Source organism: Muntiacus reevesi, chromosome 7, assembly GCF_963930625.1.
Source record: "Muntiacus reevesi chromosome 7, mMunRee1.1, whole genome shotgun sequence".
Taxonomy (NCBI): domain Eukaryota; kingdom Metazoa; phylum Chordata; class Mammalia; order Artiodactyla; family Cervidae; genus Muntiacus; species Muntiacus reevesi.
The window spans coordinates 74434043-74452275 of NC_089255.1; the positions used below are offsets into that span (position 1 = coordinate 74434043).

At 44.3% G+C, this 18233-nt stretch overlaps 1 protein-coding gene and 1 pseudogene across 2 annotated transcripts in view; one reads left to right on the forward strand and one right to left on the reverse strand.

Moving 5' to 3' along the window:
• Positions 1-18233, forward strand: part of FUT8 (fucosyltransferase 8) — a 495007-nt gene that overhangs the window by 133687 nt on the left and 343087 nt on the right. Inside the window, exon 1 of one of the 2 annotated variants that reach the window (XM_065941787.1) lies at positions 12709-12728. The exons of the other annotated variant lie outside the window; for it this stretch is intronic. The gene's annotated coding sequence lies outside the window, so the exon portion shown is untranslated. Of the gene's footprint in view, positions 1-12708; positions 12729-18233 lie in introns of those variants that run through there. 2 annotated transcript variants of the gene reach the window in all.
• LOC136172110 (cytochrome c oxidase subunit 5A, mitochondrial pseudogene) lies at positions 7065-7535 on the reverse strand (annotated as a pseudogene).

Consider the following 18233-nt stretch of genomic DNA (forward strand, 5'->3'; position numbering starts at 1 on the left):
TGGTCTTGAACCAAACCTACAATATCTCCAAGGTATGCCTATACTATTAGAATTTGAACAAACGTGGAAAGACCAATTCCAGGGGAAATTGTGTAGGAACTGTGCTCCTGTATTCTCTTTTCAATTTCAGAGAAATACTGCTTCCCTTCTTTTTCTCAAGGACTTAATTTGAACCCTATTTTAAGAGCAGAATCCCAAGTCCCATACCCTCTCCTAAATGTGCTGTCCTGTCCCATACTTCATCTTCTCACCATCCTGCCAAGACCAGGTTAGATAAAATGATACCAACTGATAATATCCTAATATATCTTTTCAACAGCATAAACTTTAGAATAGCCTCTTTGTACCAGACATTCAAGAGGCAGCTCTGTCCCTTAAGAAGCTTGAAGAGAGAGGATGTGTGCATATAATAGCTTCAGACCATGCCAAGTGAATCAAACAGATAACAAAGGTTAACAGATGATGCTATTATTCAATAAATATATACTGAATATTTATTACATGCTATGTTGCATGTTAAACCAGTAAGAGGGGGAATAGATAAAATCCCTGGCTTCATGGGTCTTAGGTTCTAATAAGAAAAGACAGAGTGTTAATAAATAAATATATAATACATCAACTTGTGACAAGTACTTGAAGGAAAATGAAGCAGAGTAAGGTGAATTTTTTAGATAAAATGTCAGGGAACATCTCTCAGATAAGGAGGCATTTGACCTCCTTCCAAAACCTGAAGAAAGAGGGAGAGCAAGTCACCAGAATATCCGGAAGAATTTTCCAAGCAAGCTGAATAGTAAGTGCAAAGGCCCTGAGGCGGGAATGTGCGTGGTGGTTCTGAGAAGGGCAAGTAAGCCAGTGTGGCTGGAGGGCAGTAGGTGAGAGGGCAGGATCTAAGACTAGAGAAGTGACAGGTTAGATCACCAGTGTTCTAGAGGCTGCGGGGAGAATTTGGACTTTGTCCTGAAGCTGTTAGAGGGTTTTGAGCAGAGCAGTGATGTGATCTGGGTTATACATTCAAAGGATCACTTGGTGTGAGGGTAGATTTAGGGGTGCACGAGGAGAAGCCTGAGGCCAGTCAGAAGCCTCTGTAATAATGAAATGATGAAATGACGGTGGCTTGATGAAATGATGGTGGCTTGGACTGAAGTGATAGCACTGGGATTGGTGATCTGAAGTTTAATTCTGAATGTATTTTAAAGGTAGACAAAATGCTAAGGTATGTGTTCACAAATAGAGAAATTAGGAATGACGTCAAAGTTTTTGGCCTGAATTCAAGGTTTTTACACTTATCGGAGAGTGTGGCTGCATCTGTCTCAGGTAATCAGAAAAAGATTGATGAAGGATTTAAGATTTGAGTTGCACTTTAAAAAACAAGTATGGTTTTGTGGCTTGTAAAAACTCTCAGTGGCTTATTGTGAGACTATTTTGTCTTCCTAGACCCCATCTCCCCACTCCAAACCCACTCCTTTGTTAAATTTTAGTACCACAACTACAGGAGACAAGGGACTCACCCTTGTCTCATGGTGCACCTTGAATCTTGCAGCCAATCATGGAAATTCCTTGCCCTTGCCAGTAACTGGTTTAGAAATGGGCTGATTTAGGAATGGCACGCACTACAATTCTGGATAACAGAACATAAAAAGGAACTCTGAAGAAGGGACTTGTGGGAAATTTTCTGAGTCTGAAATGCTCTGGATTTGAGATGTTGTGTAAAGACATGGTACTCGAGCTGCTGTTGTCATCTTGAAGATGTGAAGTTGAAAGCAGAGGTCAACAGTGCGCAAGCTGAGTGTGGCAGAGGGAAAGGTTGGAAAAAGAATGCTTTTTGAGGACATTGTTGAGTCACTGAGTTCCCCAACCTTAGAAATACACCATTTCTGGACTTCTTATTATGTGAGATTAAAAAAACAAACCCTCCTTATCATCAAATGCTTTTGAGTTGGGTAGTTTTTGCTTGAAGCAGAAAGTATATCATTTTAGATAAGCAATAGATAGTAAGGCATAGCAAAAGCAGAGACACTTTGAGGCAAGAAAACTCAAAACGTATTTGGAAAAGAGTAGGTATAATAACTTGGCGTTCGTTCATAGACTCCTTCAAATATTTGTGGAGCTCCTACTATGCACCAGACACTGGTCCAAGATGTAGGATGCTACAGTAGACAGGATCCGTTTTCTCATGGAGTTTATTGCTTGGTGGAGGAAAGACAAGTGGTAACAGGAAATACAATAATTTCAGGAAGGTGTAAGTAAGATGAAGGGAATAAAATATACTGACATGCTAGAAAAGGACTAGAGGGGCTTCCTGAGGTTACTGTGTGTCAGTTGCTCAGTCGTGTCTGACTCTTTGTGACCTCATGGACTGTAGCCCACCAGGCTTCTCGGGCCATGGGATTCTCCAGGAAAGAATACTGGAGTGGGTTTCCATTTCCTTCTCCAGGGGATCTTCCCGACCCAGGGATAGAATGTCGGTCTCCTGAATTGCAGAAGGATGCTTTACTGTCTGAGCTATTTGGGAAGCCCTTCCTGAGGTTGGGAATGGTATTAAATACATTCAGGAGACTGAAAGAAGTCATGTTGACAGAGTGAAAGGACCCTGGGGTGGCTAGAGTCTAGGAGAGAGCAGAAAGGAAGAGCTAAGAGAGGGAAGTAAGGCCAGGTCCTTTGGGCTTTGGGGCTGAGGCAGGCATGTAGGTTTTATTCTAAGTCAGAAGGGAAGTAACTGGAGGATATTTAGTAGAGGTGTGATATGACCTTTTTACCTCTGTAGATCTGCCTGGTGACATCATGGATGGACCCAAGTGGAGGGATGTAGGAGACAGAGAGGTATAAACCTGGGAGAGCAGTCACCGTCAAGTAGCTTCTTTCCATTTCAACAACCCAACCCAACACTGTGACTCATCTGAGAATTTCAGGTATGGGAGCAATGGCCTTGGGGCAATAATTGTAGTAGAGACCCTTTTGTCTGCTGGGCCATCTAGTTGGCCTTCTTCCTAAAGAACAAGTCAGCCTTGCCACAACACTAGATAGAAAGAAAGAAGAAAGAAAGTGAAGTCACTCAGTCGAATCTTACTCTTTGCAGCCCCATGGACTGTAGCCCACCAGACTCCTCCATGCATGGAATTTTCCAGGCAAGAGTACTGGAGTGGGTTGCCATTTGCTTCTCCAGAGGCTCTTCCTGACCCAGGGATCTTACCTGGTTCTCCTGCATTGCAGGCAGATTCTTTACTGTCTGAGCCACTAGGTAAGCCCATATCAATACCAAAAACAGTGTTGATTAGAAATAGGGGTGATTATCTATTTAAAAGAAATAGCGCATGAACCACATAGGTAGTTTAATGTTTTTTAGAAACTTTAGAGAAGTTTAATGTTTTTTACATTTAAAAAGTAAAAGAAGGTAGGGACTTCTCTAGTGGTCTGGTGGTTAAAACTCTGCATTTCCACAATAGAGGGGCATGGGTTTGATCCCTAGTCAGGGAACTAAGATACCACATTGCTGCATGGTGTGGCCAAAAAAATTTTTTTAAAGTAAAAGAAAGTAAAAAGATAAAGTTAATTTTAATAATATATTTTATTTAAGCCACTGTATCCAAAACATTATATTTCAACATATAATCAATAGAAAAATTATGGTTGTTCAGTCACTAAGTTGTGTCTGACTCTTGGCAACCCCATGAACTGCAGCACACCAGGTTCCCCTGTCCTTCACTATCTCCCAGAGTCTGCTCAAACTCATGTCCATTGAGTCAGTGATGTTATCTAACCATCTCATCCTCTGCCACCCTTTTCTCCTCTTGCCCTCAACCTATCCCAGCTTCAGGGTCTTAGTGATCTGGTTTTCTTTCCTTTTTTCTTCCCCCTAAGTCTGAAGTTTACTGTATTTTATACTTATAGCACAGCTTAGTAGCAACATTTTAACTGCTCAGTAGCCACATGTGACTAGTGGCTACTATACGATATTGCTCAGTATAGACATAGGAATGCACTCTGGGAAAACCTCGTACAGGAAGTCCATGTCAGGAAGAAACCCTGGACTTTGGCAATGGCTTCCTGCTTCTGCTGCTCTGCTCTGAATCCGTTCTCTAAAAGAGATGTATTGGGTTAAAGACATGAACATTTTTAGAACTCTTAATTATTTTCCTAACTACATCTATTTATGATACTTCCCACCATGAATATAGGTGCCAATATCACCAGCTCCTGATTTGAAAATTTGCATTTTAATTTTGGGAGAGGAGAGGTTAATTTAGCAAAAGAATTAATTTACTTCAGTTTAAATTTATTTAATCTTGTGAGAATATAACAGGCTTCTTTTAATCTGCTTCTCCTTGATAACTAGTAAAATTGAATATATCTTCACATATTTATTAATATTCTTTTGTGAATTGTGTGGTTATAAGTCTTTGGTCTATTATCAGCAGAAGTGTTAATGAAATTTTTGAGTGGATCACAATGCTTGCTCAATTCAGTCTGTAATCATATTTTCTTTCCTTAGATTGGCCTCAGGGGCCACCAGATTATCAGGGAGTTTAAGAAGCATGGATTCGGACCCAGGAGGAAGCTAATCTCAAGTGTTTCTCAGCTAAGGCAGATTCTAGCTCTCTGTGGCTGGAAGCATAAGTAGGAGTCTGCTTAGTAAAGACTTCCTTCCTCTTAGCTGAGTTTAGGGGGCACTGGTGTGCTGGCTTGACTGACTGTTTTCCTCCTAAGAACTGGGTCTTTTTCCAACTAAGCTGCAAGTTTCTCTGTACTGCACTTTGTTGCATTCTTTCTGTGCCTCCCTGAAATTACTCCGAGAGCAGCTAGACTGGATTCTGGCTCTTCTCAACCTTTCAGTCACATATTTACAATCTCTAGATTTATCCCTATATATAACCAATTACATGTGTAATGAGAAGATCTTACCAATTTAATATGGAAATCAACTTTATTTCCAGTTTCTTGGGTAATGTCTTGTCATGATCTTTAAGAACTGACAACAGCTTCTACAACACCATCATTCAGTATGATGTCTAACATTAGGCACTCTTTCTTTTGTGAAGATGCATTCTATCTCTATTAGCATTTTTAAATGAATGAATATTGAAATTTAGATACCATTGCATTCATAAAAATAATTAAAAATCTTCTAGTTTAAATTTTATGATATGCTTCAGTTAAGATATTCTTTTATCATTGAGATTGACCTCTCCTTCTATTAATGAATCACTTTGAATAGCTAATATAGGCACATGGCATAAAATTCAGAAGTTTAAAGAGGTATATAATGAAAGCAGTCTTCCTTCCTTCTCTGACTTCTATCCACTTAACTTCTCTCTTGAGGGCACCTGATATTATCAATTTCTTGTTTATCATTCCAGACATGGTTTTTGCACTGTCAAATATCCAACACACATATACACACACACACACAAATAGTAGTGTACCATCCTGTGCTATTCTATCCTGCATATTACTTTTCTCACTTACTAATATTTATTTGATGTCTTTTAATGTCAGTATGTTGGAGAAGGCAATGGCACCCCACTCCAGTACTCTTGCCTGGACAGAGAAGCCTGGTAGGCTGCAGTCCATGGGGCCGCAAAGAGTCGGAAATGACTAAGCGACTTCACTTTCACTTTTCACTTTCCTGCATTGGAGAAGGAAATGGCAACCCACTCCAGCGTTCTTACCTGGAGAATCCCAGGGACAGGGGAGCCTGGTGGGCTGCTGTCTATAGGGTCGCACAGAGTCAGACACGACTGAAGTGACTTAGCAGCAGCAGCAATATCAGTATGTATACAATTATTTCCTTCTTGTTAATGGTTGCATATAATTCAGAATGAATGTAATGTGCTTTATTAATTGGTTTCCTACTTCTGGGTCAGCTGGCTAGTTTTCAGACAATTTGCATTTACAAATAATGCTGTAACTAGTGTCATATGCAGGTCCTTTTGCTCACATGGAAGTGTTTCTATAGGATGAATGCCTATCAGTAGAGTTGTTGGGTCAAGTGCATTTTTAGTTTTGAAAGTTATAGCCAGATTGCCTTCTATAGATTTATAGCATTTAGAATGAGCAACAAATGGGTATGCTGATTTCCCCTTGGCAATTTTGGATATTATCAAGCTTTTTGATCATTGTCAGTAGGGAGATGAAAAATGGCATCTCATTGGAGTTTTAAAGGACATTCTCTTTAAAAGTGAGGTTATGTTTTTCATATGTTTAACAGTCATTTGTGTTTCATTTTGAAGCTGAAGTTTGTTTCATAGTATGATCTGGCCTTTGCGTCCCAAATCCTGCCTTGCAGAACCCAGAACATGCCTTTTATATCTCCATAGCTTTTGCTATGGAAAAAGCAAAAGGTTTTGCTTTTGCATCAGTTTAGGTTAACTTGACTGCAAGTAACAGAACCCTGACTCAACTGGCTTTTAGAATAAGGAAAATCTTTTGTCTTACATGACACCGTGTAGGTTTAGCGTTGGTTAGTTCAGCTACTCACCAAGGTCACCAAGGTCCCTGGTCTTTCTATCTTACTGATTCTGTGCTCAGTTGCGCAGTCATGTCCGACTCTTTGTAGCCCATGGACTGTAGCCTGCAAGGCTCCTCTATCTAAGGAATTTTCTAGGCAAGAATACTGGTACAGGTTGCCATTTCCTCCTCCAGGGGCTCTTCCCGACCTAGGGATCGAACCCACATTTCTTACATCTCCTGCATTGGCAGGTGCGTTCTTTACCACTAGCGCCACCTGGGTAGTTCCATTTTTCTGACTGCCACTCTCCAGTTAGAACACTTTATGGTCATAACATGGCTGCATTACAGTCAGGCATCCCGCAGAGACCCTGCAGCATCCAGTCGAAGATGACAGCTGTCTCTTATCACGAGTCTCTTTTTAAGAACAAGGAAGCGTTTCCTGAAGTTCCCTTTCAGAAGATACGCCCTTGAATCTCCTTAGCCAAACCTGAGTTTTTTGGTTTTTGTTTTTTTCAGTTCAAACTCATTTCCCTTTTATTAAAGTCCAAGTTACATTACATGGTTTGGTACTCAATAAAGGAAAACTTGTTCGAATAAGGTAATATGTATTTTAAGTCCTTGGGAAGCCCATCCATGGGGTTTACACTTTGTCGAGGCCCAGTTCCTCTGGAGTAGAGATTCCTAGTTCATTCAAAGTTGGTCTAAGTTCCTGGATGACATAGGGGTAGATTTCCTTATGAGGTCCTGCTTTGTCCTTAACAACCTCTAGAATGCGAACTGCACTAGCAAAATCATTTAAACATCTGCATGCCTGCAAAGCAGCATCAATGATTTTGGGTTCTGGAACCAGGTCATAGCCAACAAGTGTGTTCATCCCTTTACGCAATGCCCAAGCATCAATATCTGGCTTATTGAAGTATGTCACCCAGCGAGTATCAAACTCCTCGTCTGTCTCATGTGACCCATGGGAGTAGCAGCTAAGTGGCTGGACAGCGGCGGCGGGACCGGGGGCAGGAGTGGGGTGCAGGAGGCCTCGAGGGCTGGTCCGGGGACTGCGGCTGCAGCTACAGAGCAGCGGCACCTAGCATGATGGCGATGGTGGCGCACAGGTTAAGGCAGAAGAGAAGCTGGGTGTGAGCCCACGACCGCTCGGGAGCTCGTGGGGGCCCAAACCTGAGCTTTATGCCCATTCCCAAACCAATAACTGGCACAAAGACTGACCATCGTAACTGGCTCACGTTATTCAGGATTTTCTCCTGAATTCTGTAGAGTACCAGTGGAAACTCCTCTGCCCCCCAAAAGTGTAGGACGCTGCCAACAAGAAACATGTAGGCTGGCTGTAGGCGGACAGTTTACTGATTGCCATGACTCTGCACGTGCTCTTATTCCCTTTGCCTGATACAGCTCTTCTCTACGTATCCGACCACACATGTTTCTAGCACAGGCTCAGTGTTGGCTCTGAGGAAACCAACCTTGTCTCCCTCGGGGCCCCTTCACTCCCCTGCAGCACACAGCGTTCTCACGCTGGCTTTGCCTGCCAGCCTCCCACCACACCCTGCACCCTTGAGGGCAGGGCCTGGGTCTGATCGGTTTCTGCATCTCAGCGCACAGTACAGAACAGACACAACTCGTGCTTGTCGAACGATCTGTCTCCTGGCGTTTTATTTAGAGTTTCAAATCTAGATGCACAACAGAAATCAACTTAGAGTTTTGTGTTTGTAAATGATTTGCTTGTTGAAATTTGGAATTAGGATTATCTTTTCCACATACAGCAAACAGGCATTTACAGAACAAATTGTTTAACTGGTGGATTATTGGTTCCTTAAAAGTCTAGAATTTCAACAAATATTTCTTAAACACGTATTATATGTTGAGCACTGTCCCAGTTTGCTCTTTTACAAAAGTAGAATGAGAGCTTGTCTTTGAATGCATGTATGCTTTAAAGCAGCATTTTTCAAACTGCAGATCAAGGTCCTTTTGTGGGTAATCAATTTTGTGGGTCAAAACCATTTTAAAGTGAAAAAAGAATATAATATCAATAGATTAGAACAAAATATATCAGAATGTGTCACTCTTGGTTAAACTTTTGGTTTATATGGATATCTATGTGATGTCCTGGGTCAAGATTATATAATATGTTTTTCACTATGGGTAATGCTCAGCACTTCCCTCATAGCTCAGTTGGTAAAGAATCCACCTGCAATGCAGGAGACCCTGGTTCAATTCCTGGGTCAGGAAGATCCCCTAGAGAAGGGATAGGCTACCCACTCCAGTACACTTGGGCTTTGCTTGTGGCTCAGCTGGTAAAGAATCTGCCTGCAATGTGGAAGACCTGGATTCGATCCCTGGGTTGGGAAAATTCCCTGGAGAAGGGAAAGGCTACCCACTCCGGTATTCTGGCCTGGAGAATTCCATGGACTGTATAGTCCGTGCAGTTGCAAAGAGTTGGATACGACTGAGCAACTTTCACTTTCCCTTCACTAATGGTCAAAGTAGTTTTAAGTCATTGCCCTAAGGATCAGTATATCTTCTTTCCTCTTTCTCTTTGAACTCTGTATTCTTCTGTTTCTAAAGTCTGGGTTCCCTGGAAACAGGGTAAGACAGGGGCTTTAAGATTTCTGCCTCCCACAGCACACTCCTGCCCTGAGCCAGCACCCCAGCCTGAGGTTCAATCAGCCAGTCACAGATTTTAGAGTCAGAGGCAGGAGTTCAGTCCTGAGCTCCAGCATTTATGATCTCAGCAGTCCAAGTCTCTGGGCCTTTCAGAACATCTGTTTCTCTTTTGTGGCGATAACAGCAGTACTTGTCCCACAGGCAATCAAGGAGGTCAATATGTGAAAATACGGTGTGGCTTAGTAAACTCCCTCCTAGCCTTCAGAGGAGGAAAGCAAACTGAGCCCATGGTTGAGAAAGTTTTGTCTCCTGAGCAGGTGAAAAAGACTTCAAGGAATAGCCCCACAAAGAAACTTAAGAGGTGGCTCTGAACACCCAGGGGCTGCAGACATTTGAATCAAGAAAGGGGAGAAATCAATCAGTGGGAAAAGCTCAGGGCTCTCCAATGGGCAGTTGTTTTTCCTTTCTCTGCGGAGCAGGAGAGCAGGGCTTGTCTGGAAGTGCTGAGAGCACATACTGCTGCATCCGGAGGGGAGAGATGCTGACTGTGGTCCTTTTGCATAAACTTCAGAGGGAGGACTGCTGTTGAACTCTGTCCTCCCTTCACCCATTGCAGGAGGTGTGGAGGGGTCGCCGGTCCTGGAGGTCACTCAGGGTGGACATGTGGTTGAGGGCTGAGGTGAGAGGAGTGGAATGGGGCCAGGGTTGGGAGCTCAAAGGAGAGCAAGCCAATCTGAGCGCTTGATCTGTCTTGAGGCTCATCCTCACCCTCAGAAGTTCTCTCTTCTGTGACTCTCTGAGCAGCAGTCACCACGGACAAGCTGGGCACGGTGTCCTGCCTCCCCCTTTCTCCCTGGAAAACTCTCTGCTGCCTTCACAGCCTGGTTCTCCTGTCATCAGATGCATTAACAGGGAGCCAGGGATGTGCTTCCTTAAATAAAAAGTTATTTTTACTTGTTTGTTGTTTCACCTGAATTGTTGAGACAGAGGAAGAGAGAATTTCAAGAGTTTTAGATGAAGATGAACCTGGTGGTTCTTTGTTTCTTTATTTCTTTCCAGTGACTCTGTCCTTAAGATGCCCCGTTTGGGATCTGGGCTCTCATTCTCTGTTCTCTGATACATTTCAATCCAGCCGTGGCCCCAGGGGTGCCAGTGTTGCCCAGCATGCTCAGTGGAAGCTCTGGGGAAGCAGGCAAGGACAGGCACTCTCGCTGCCAACACAGGAAGAGAGGAAGGCGTCAGTCATGTGTGAACAGCTGCGGCTCCAACAACCTTCCCAGCACGGTGTGGGGTGTCCATTTCCCAAAGTTTGTCTCGAGTTGTGCCTTCTTAAAGGGCACCAATGACCTCTAAGTCACCAAATCCAGTGGCCTTTCCTCAAGCCTCATCTTCCAGCTGATCAGCCCCTCTCTTCAACGCTCTGCTGGTGATCAAACTCTCCTCCTGCTTCTGCAACAGCTCTTCCTCTGGTCCTGTCCCGTTTTTTCCCCTGCATCCTCAGGTTATAACTCCCCCAAGCTTCTGTCTTTATTCCTTTTCTTTCTCTACTCTCCCTTTTTCTGGGAAAATTTCAGTGTCCTTTGGTAGTATTTTAGTTGAGGCTTTTATTTTCAAGTAACAGTAATTAGTTTAGCCAAAAGGAGGGTTTCCACTATAAGGTGTCTACAGTGCCCAGGGGGAAAGTGAGGGTGAGTCTCAGAAGGGGCTGAACCCAGAACCTAGTAGGTGTCTGGGAAGACAGGCAGTAGCTGAGGAGCTGGTCCCTTCCTCTCTGCAGCTCTGCTTACATCCTGTTTCTAGATGTCTCTCTACCTTTGCTGTCTGTTTCTGGGCCACCATCTTACCTGAGGCCTTCATGACCTCTTTAGTAATTTCCCTACTCTTGGTTGTATCTTTCATCCAAGCTGTCTTATTTCACCAGTCTGCCCTCTGTGTTGGGTCCCACATTTTAAAGCAGGGTCCCCAGCCTCTGGGATCTAGGGCTTGATGATCTGAGGGGGAGCTGATGTAACAATAATACAAATGAAGTGTACAATAGATGTAATGTGCTTGAATCATCCCAAAACCATCCCCTTGCCCTGGTTCATGGAAAAAATTGTCTTCTACAAAACCAGTTACTGGTGCCAAAAAGGTTGGGAATCGATCTTTTAGAGGGTCCCCCTCTGGTCCACTTTGGCTGCAATTCTCCAGGAGGAAAGAAATCCACAGGGCCAGTGAATATTCCCACCCAAAGCCCCTATTCCCTTTCTAGAGCCCATTTCCTGGGCCTGGGTCAGACTTCCTCTAGAAGCATCTCCTAAGGGCAGATCACACTGTTGCTATATTTACTCCTAGGCTTACAAAGTGCTCATGGGGCAGTTGTCTGTTGCAGAGAGGTGTGGTAAGGTGGGAGCAGGAATGTGAATAGAGCTTGGACATGTCCACTGAATGTGCTCAACGCTCCGGGTCATGTGGGATGGAGTCTGACCTGAGAAGTGAGGGTGGCCTGGGGCCAGGGCCAACTTTCCTTCATTCTACCTTGACCCAGTATGGAACTCTGAGAAACTCAAGAACTCTGTATTTGAACCTGGCAGTCAACTTTGTTATGAAGGTTTATTTGTCAGTACAGGGGGATGGAACATATTTTATTTAATAGTTTGTTGGTTTGATTTATAATTTTTAGACATGTGGCATGTGGGTTTCCATTTGTACTTATGCCCTGGGCTGCACAGACCTTAGGGGCAAATCTATATTTCACTGTGGCCAGTTTTAAAATATATATATATATTCCCTAAACAAGGCTCTGATTATATCATCATCTGCCTAGAAGCTTTTGATGATGACTGCTCCTGCTTGCTGGGAAGTAAGTGGCTCTGGTTGTTCATTATTCTGTGTCAGATGAAACTGACAATCAAGTGGGACCTGCCTTTCATCAGAGAAAGGGTCAGGCCAGGATGGAGTCAGCAAGGGAGAAGCTTGCTGCTCGGAGCTCACAGAGGGAGCTTAGAGGACAGAAGCCCGGGCAGCCTGACAACCAGCAATTGGAACCTCAAGCAGAGATGGTGTAAGTCCATGCAGACAAGTGTCAGAAAATCAAAGGCAAGTCTAAGGCAAGCTGTCAAGAAGTGGCCAGAATGAAGTTGTTGAGGAGAGTGGGGCACATATCAAGGTAAGGGAGATTTGATTTCTGGGTCACTTTTGGCCTCTGTTCCAGATTTTCTTACAGTTCCCATGTGCTGTAACTTGTCTTCGCCTAAGCCGTGTAAGACTCTTCCTGGAGGTGAGAGTGCATCATGGAAACAAAGCTTAGTACCTAGCAATATTCAGCAATGGTTTCCAATGAGCAGCTCAGAGCAGTAATGAGCCTATTCTGTTTATAATCAGTCTCCTATTGAATATCTTTGAAGGGACTGAATTTGGGAATCAGTTAGGTCAGGGAAAGGATAAGCAGGTAGGGCTGAAGTTGAGGGAGGTAGGCTGGGGCAAGATGACATCCCAGAACCTTCTACATCTGAGGTTGAGTCAGGCACTCGTGCTGGGAGAGAAGATGTAGGACTGAGTGCAGGCTTAGGCTTCTGTTTGGCACAGATCCATCTGCCAAAGCTGTGCCACTTGTGATGTTCTCATTCCAGATTCGCAAGGATCAAGAGCTTCACAGAAAAGCTGCTTTGAGCTTGGGAGACAAAAAGGTAAGTTAAAAAATTGGGAACATGAAGAAAGGGAAAGCCTTGAGTTTAAATTAAACAAAAAAAATCATATGCACAGCTTTCCTGGACTTCAAAAACAGGCACTGAGGACAGATTCACCAAAATTCATATACAGGCTGTTCTTGTTTTAGTTCAAATTCATTGATAAGAGCTCTAATGGGGACATTAGGCACTTATTAGGGACATCCTGGCACTTTGGTAGGGCTGCTGACATCTTAAGAGGGCTGCCTTGGGAGGAGCTTAAAGAGCCCACTTACTCAGTGCTTCTTAAACCAGCATGCACCAGAACCACCTGGCAGTGCTTATTCAATATGCAGAATTTATGAGAATTTTTTCCCTATTTATCCAAAATAATCTCTTGAAAGCAACTATAGCAAGGATCTTATTTCTCACAATATACCCAAAGTTATTTTCTATATTTAAAAATGTTAAACACACACACACACGTGCGCGCGCGCGCGCACACACACACACACACACACACACATACACACACACACACACACACTAGCTTTATCAGGAAAAAATTTTTTCTAAGGAAAAACTCAAACCCCATTTGCAGAAATTTGACAAAGGGAAAAATCAAGTTATAAAACTCCTTCTCTTAACTTCAGTTCAGTTCAGTTCAGTCGCTCAGTCGTGTCCGACTCAGCACGCCAGGCCTCCCTGTCCATCACCAACTCCTGGAGTTTACTCAAACTCATGTCCATTGAGTCGGTATGCCATCCAGCCATCTCATCCTCTGCCATCCCTTTCTCCTCCTGCCTTCAATCTTTCCCAGCATCAGGGTCTTTTCAACTTAGGAATATTAATAAAAGCAAAATGTTTTAAATGTTGCATCAGTCAGGGACCTGAATCCCCCCTCCTCCCCAATAAAAACCTTATATTGAGTCATTAGAGAAGATTGTAATTAAAGACTTTATTTGCAAAAGATAGGCTGGTCTTAGATAAGGACAAGGGGATGATACACCGTTCCTGGGCTGGTAAGTGCAGGAGCCATCACCAACTTTTCATATTACAAGTTGAAAAAGCAAAGAGGCCCTGATCCAGTTAAGGGAACTGAGAAAGAAAGTAGGTGGAGAGAGATGCATAGCAGGAATGAATCAGGGAAGTAAATATGCCAACCTCATAGGCCAACCCTCCCAGAGGCTAGAGAGCCAAGGGAGCCCACAGATGCAGTCCCTGGGGCTCAGTATCAGGGGACAACGGGCAGGTGGAGAAGGCTGCAGAGTGGATCCTGAAGGGCAAATGGAGAAAGAAGATCCAGCACTGATCAGAGATGGTTCAGGGGTGGGAGTGTCTACTAGGTCCCTTAACAAGCACTGAAGAAAATGACTTCCTTTTCTATCATCTTGTTTATATCACCCTGTAGCAAGTTTATAAGAAATATGTTATCATTAAGCGTTAAGCCTTGTATCAGGGGAGGGGAGCAGAATCCTGTGCCCCTCCTCAGAAGTACAGAGTCAAGTCTCACCCATAAGGGGCCCTGAAAGCTGAACTTTAAACACTCGAACACTCGAAATGACTCACAAAATGGAGGGCTGAGATGCAGCAGATGCAGAAAGTGGTAACAGTTACCTATGTTGAGAAAAACTCTATACATGTGAAGGCCCCTGGACAAGGACAGGTGGAAGAACAGGCTGGTTAATAAGGGTGTTTAGAGTTTCAGAAGTTTTTTTCCCATGATGATGTTCATATAAGAGCCTATCAAACTAAAACACTTCTAAGAGAACTTGGAGAAGGTGCAAGATTGGGTCTCCCTAAGGGCCTGACCTCCCTCCCGAGGAGTCCCAGGAACCCATCCTAAGTTCTTTTAGTCCTTGTCAGAGCTGCTCAGTATCCCAGATTCTCCCAAGCCAGTGCAGACAGAACAGACCTCCAGAGGGAACATCTGTGGCCTGAAGGAGGAAGGTCAGACCCTGAACAGGCTTCACAGGACCCTCCAAACTTTTTAGGTACAAATAGGCAGGCAGCCTCCGTGGACAGGACTTACCATCTCCTCCTCCTGGGCCGAGTGGCCGAACCTTTGGTACTTGGGCTGGGGAGTCTCCTTTTAATGATCTCCTTAGTCTGTGTTTCCCAGACAACGGAAGTTACCTGCTCAAGGTACCATTAAGCACAAGGGAAATGATCCTTGGGGCTGGAGACAGCAAGGTTGTTTTGGAAGTTGCAAAGGCAGTCAGCTGTTGTGGCTGTGTACCTGTGGAGGCCCTGGACTGGGCTTTCTGCCTCTCCTCCAAGTCTTCCTTATTTGACTGCTCTGCAGGTGGCCTATAAAGCTTGAGACAGGGCAGGGGAAGCTGCAGGGTCGGCCTAGCTTTCCCTGCAAAGAAGACATTCAGCTGTAGGCCTCAGGGCAGAGAGAGAGAAGCCTTCTCTAAATCCAGAAGTCAGGAAATGCTCATTATACTCTATATAAAGGCACCCCCCGTGCTTTCTGGGCTGACACAGGGAAGGACTATTTATTTCTCAGCAATGCTTGTCTGAGTTGGCAAGCTTGGACTGGAGCAGGGAAAAGCAGATCCAAGACAATCATGTGATGGAATTACACCTGCTGAGATAAAGAACAGTGGAGCTCCCCGAGCAAACATTCTTGCAGACTCTGCATTGCAAACTCTGGCTCAGAAGGTGCCAGGCTAATTTGTCTTTTGCCAACTAAAGGCAAATGGAGGAGGGCAGAGCCTGGTCGATTCTCCAGCTGCCTGGTGATTTGAGGATCACTCTAACCACTCCCCTCCTCCACCACTGCCCTCCCGCTGTCAGCTAAAGAGCTGATGTGAATTTGCTCCACTTCATCAAGGAGCAAGAAAACGCACATCTCTTTATTTTTCCAAATCAACTGAAATCAGGCTGAGTCCCCTCTTGGCCTGGCTGGTGGGGTCCTCAGTGTCAATTTTTATTGGAATTGTCTCTTCCCATGCACTGAGCAATACTAGAATGCAGGGGTCTACTTGGGAACAGGAAAGCAGGACAACGGTTTGAGATAGTCAATAAAACGTGTGCATGCATGCATGTCAGTAGCTAAATTGGGACTCTGTGATGCCATGGACTGTAGCCCACCAGGCTCCTCTGTCCATGGGATTTCCCAGGCAAGAATACTGGAGTGGGTAGGGTAGCCATTTCCTTCTCCAGGGTATCTTCCCAACCCAGGGATCAAACGTGTGTCTCCTGCATTGGCAGGCAGATTCTTTACCACTGGGCCATCAGAGAAGCCAGTCAATAAAACAGCCACCATTATTAATATTGCTTCTTTTCTTATGAGATGCAGCTAGTTGACTAAAAGATTTCTAATCATCATGTTACTTTGCCATAGGGGGGGCCCTGACCATGTTTTCAAGGTCATAGATTAGAGACTGTCCCCAAATTGATAGTTTTGTTCCAAGTTTGGGCTGCAGGGAGAGTGGAAGGAGCTTTGTGGAAACTTTAGACCCTCCTCCCATAATCTGGGTCAGGGTCCCCCAGTCTTTGCTATAGATAATTAATCCTTGCTCATTTCCATGTTTACATCCACATAAACAGCTGAGAGTACCATTCTCCTCTCTCCAGATTGCTGCCACTGAGACCCTCCTACGTAGACACTTTGGAGGCTTGACTGCCAGGCACCACCTGCTTCCCCAGAGCCTCCAGCCCCCAGATCTCTGTACATAGGAGCAGTGTCTCCACCTTCTGAGGAGGCCTCCCCGTTAATGTCCCCCCAGGCTCATAGAATTCAACTCCCTGTCTTATTCACGGAGACCCAGCTTCCTTCCACCCAACCCCACCCCATCCTCTGGAGCACCTCCAGCTTAATTCCTTCTTGGGCTTGACCTTTGAATTGTAGAGAAGCCAACTGCTGTCATCCTCTCAAGACAAAACAGGAGCTGAGACCACTGAACACAAAACCTTGGCTGATTTGTAGAGCCAATGAAGAGGAATAAAAGTTGTTTTATTTGTTTTTCTCTTTTTCCACTATGGAAGGAAGGAAAGAAAATAAGTTTCATTCAGTTACCACGCCTGAAATTCTGTCACCAGAGAGCCAGTCCTTCATGTAGGATACTGCTGTCTCGAAGGGATCCTAAGATGTTCTCTTGGGAAAGTTGACAAAGTAAGGCCTGCATCTTCCTATTAGGTGTTCATTTGACACCTTAAATGTCAGCCAGGGGCAGGTGGGAGAAAATGGGTGGGGAATGTGAATCTTATGGAGGCCTAGCTCTGCTTCACCTTACAGTCAGGTCCAGGGGCTGGCTCTGTGGTTGGCTGTATCAGGTGACGCTGACCAGGAAATCCTCTCCTCTTTCTGTTGAAGGTAAGCTTGCGCATATCCTGTGGTTTATTTGGGCTGGGTCACTGCCTCCTGGAGAGGTAGCAAGGTGGGGTGATTAGTTTGGATATCAGATCACCTGGGAGCTATTGCTGCTTTATATGAAATGAAGACCAACAAGGCCAAGTTCAGAAAGAGGAGGAAATCAGAACACAGGTTCACACAGTGTCTGGCAAGGTACTGAGGGCAGCAGCCTCCTTCAGGGCCACCACCGTGAGGGCTGGCAGTGACTTCACTAAACTCACAGGGTCAGGGGCAAGCTCTGACACATAGTTCTCCCCAGGACTGCCAAGAACCCTTAGGCAGCTTTTGGGTTCCATCTGGATTAATAGAAGCTACAAGCAGACTCTTGTTGGAATCACTGCAATCTTGCCTCTTACTTATGTTGTGTGTTTCAGTTTTCCCCTCCTTAAAATGGGGATAATAACATACCTACTCCATGGGGGTGTTGAGGGGATTTGTTAGTGTATTTAAGGCACTTAGAAGAGTGCCTAGCACACCGCAAGTGTTACAGAGATGTTAACTGTTGTAGTTACTGTTTTTGTTGTTTAAAGCCAGGTGGATCAAGGAGTCAGCAGCCTCAGGTAAGCCTGCAGAGCTGCAACTAAAAATAATTATTTACACTTGTTCCCAGCCTTCCTAGGGCTACAGATGAAATAATATTTGTTATACCCTCTTGGAGTTTCCTTGGGAAATACCTGGCTTTACCACTGGAATCCAGGTAACAGAGGCCTTTATTTGGGTCTCTGCAATGTAAATAGACCTTACTCTTAGGTGATAAAATACCTCCTTAATAGCCATGGTTTGAGGGTCTTTGCAAGGCTTTCCATTTCCAAGACATCTCTGCCATAGGCTTGCTCCAAAGCCTGACATTATCTTTAGTACCTCCAGGAGTTCTGAGGAGGTGACCCGGTCTGCAGCCAACTGTTTGGATCTGGACTCTGTACCCACTAGCTGAGAATCCTACAGAAGTTACTTAATTTCTGCATCTCAGTTTGCTCATCTGTAAAAGTAAGGCTAGTGAAAGTACCCTCTTTATAGAGTATTTGGGAATTAAATGAAATAGTATGAGTAAAAGTTTAGCAAAGTGCCTGGTAGCACAGTGACTAGTGGTGATGGTGGTTTTATCTATAGAAAGCATCAGTTACTGATTTAATAATTATTAATCCACAAGTACTCAATTTTAA